Source organism: Penaeus vannamei, chromosome 41, assembly GCF_042767895.1.
Source record: "Penaeus vannamei isolate JL-2024 chromosome 41, ASM4276789v1, whole genome shotgun sequence".
NCBI lineage: Eukaryota > Metazoa > Arthropoda > Malacostraca > Decapoda > Penaeidae > Penaeus > Penaeus vannamei.
Window position 1 is genome coordinate 25009736 of NC_091589.1, and position 2500 is coordinate 25012235.

Here is a 2500-nt window from a genome sequence, read left to right on the forward strand (position 1 = left end):
ATAATGATAAGAATAATAGCAATAATAACAGCAATAATAACAATAACAAAAAAGCAATAAAACCAATAAAAATGATAAATTAACAATAACAACAACAATAAAAGAAAACAAAAAATATAACCCACTTAATAACAATAATCTAAAAAATACGTGATAATAAAAAAAGCACAACTAACCAAAAATAAATAAATAAATAAATAATAAAAAATAAAGAAAAACGTGATAATAAATAAATAAACAAAAATAAATAAATAAATAAAAAACAAAAACAAAAACAAAAGAAAAGCGGAATGAGAAATCACTCTCCAAGTCGTATCATATTTGAGCTCTTTTTTTACAACCATTTATCTCCCGAGATCACGTGATACGACGGCTCGGTTACGTAAAGGTGACTGACTGTCTGGGTGTAGTTGACATGAGGAGTACCATGGTAACATGTATGGTAATGAGATGTTTTTTTTTATGTCTGTTTTCACGCACGTGTGAATGGGGAGTGGGATGGGATGGGGGGAGGGGGCTGGGAGAGGGAGAGGGAGAGGGAGAAGGAGAGTGGGATTGGGGGAGGGGACTGGGAGAGGGAGAGGAGGAGGGATGGAGGGAAGGGAAAGAGAGGGAGAGAGAAAGGGAAAGTGGGAGAGGGAGAGGGAGAGGGAGGGAGGGAAGGGTAAGAGAGTGGGAGAGAGAAAGGAAGGGAGAGGGGGAGGGATGGGAGGGAAAGGGAGAGGGGAGGGAGGAGGGAGGGAGGGAGGGAGGAGGGGAGGGAGGGAAGGGAGGGAAGAGAGGGAAGGGAGGGAGAGGGAGGAAGAGAGAAAGAGAGAAAGAGAGAGAGAGAGAGAGAGAGAGAGAGAGAGAGAGAGAGAGAGAGAGAGAGAGAGAGAGAGAGAGAGAGAGAGAGAGAGAGAGAGAGAGAGAGAAGAGAGAGCGAAAGAGAGCGAGAGAGAAGAGAGTCCGAAGCGCAGAACGGCCCAAACCTCAAACGCTTCAAACCCGGTATCCGCGGCCCGTACTAGCGCCACTTTCATCCGCCCGAGAAAACCTTGCCTGTAATCCAACCTACAAACCCGCCGTTTCTATCTCCCGGCATCGGCAACATCGCTCTAAATATCGGCCAAATACCCACCCAGACCGCTAGTTCCATTCCCCCCCATGATGAACAAACCCTCCGTGTGGTTTCCTCTCCCTCTCTCCCCGTGTACATGGTCCCGCGACTCTGTACGTGGCTCATGTGAAGCCCGTGTACAGCACTTCCTGAGGCTGGCTAGCAACGCCACTGCCCCGCCGCCGCTCGTCCGATTCCCTCCACCGTAGCGTCGGCTTCGCATACCTATCTTCCCTTCTCCCCCTCTTTACTCATTTTCCCCATTAAGGACAACTCATCTCTTTGTCTAAAAGATCAAGAGATTTAATTACCCGTAGCTGCGTTTGATACAAATAATAAACATATCTTTGACCCCAAACTCCTTCGTTATCTAGGCGATACGTGGATCAAATATCACGGCACTAAGATGGCGAGAATTGAATCCTAGTTTTAGAGGTAACGGACTTCGCCGCCGACCTTCCCTCCCTCCTCCCCCAGTCCGGTGAACAGGAGACACCCAGCTGCGCACGATGGCCCCTTTCTCCCCTATGTCAGGCGGTGGTTGCGGTGTGCAGCAGGAGGAGGAGGAGGAGGTGGGGGAGGAAGGAGGAGGACGAGGAGGGGCGGAGAGGGAGGAAGGAGGAGGGCGAGGAGGGGCGGAGGGGGAGGAAGGAGTAGATGGAGGGGGGACGGAGGGGGCGGGAGGGAAGGAGAGGGGGATGGGTGACGGAGGGGGCGGGCGGGAAGGAGAGAGGGAGATGGGTGACGGAGGGGGAGGGATGGAGGAGGGAGAGAGGGACGGAGGAAGAGGAGGACGGGTAGGGGAGAGGGAGGAGGGGGAGGATGGTGGGCAGGTGGGAGATGCAGGGGGAAGGGGAGTAAGGGAGGGGGGCGGAAAAGTGGGAGAGGGAGGAAGAGAAAGAGGGGGAGAGATGCATGGTGTAGGAGGAAGGAGGGAAAGTGAGGGCGAGGAGGATGGAGACAGGGGGAGGAAGGGCATGAGGAGGGAAGAGGGGAAGGAGCAAGGGGAGAATGAGGAAGAGGAGGAGGGAATGGAAATAGAAAGAGAGCGAAAGGGAAAGGAAAAGGAAGAATGAGAAAATGACGAGAAGGACAGGGAGAGAAAAATAAATAAAACGAAAGGGAACGAATGAACAAGAGAATGAGAGATTAAAAGAATAAAAGCGAGGGAGCGAGAGAGAAAGGATGAAGGGGGCGGGATAGGAAGAGGGTGGGAGGATCAGGGGGCGGGTTGGGGGTGGGGGAAGGTGCGGGGTGGGGTGAAGGTAGGAGGTCTCAAAAACTTCTGGATCTTTCTCACGTGCAAAACTGGTTCTCTGTGCGAGATGCGTTTGTAGTTGTAGGTTGGAACCGTGGCGGAATTCTTTTCTTCTTATCAATTTCATTTTTTTTTCTCTTTCA

The 2500-nt window shown here is 50.7% G+C and overlaps 1 protein-coding gene across 3 annotated transcripts in view; it reads right to left on the minus strand.

Annotated features, from left to right (window-relative positions):
• The window catches only part of LOC113820661 (sex-lethal homolog), a 122185-nt gene that overhangs the window by 119436 nt on the left and 249 nt on the right, over window positions 1–2500 (minus strand). The gene's annotated exons all lie outside the window — the stretch shown is intronic.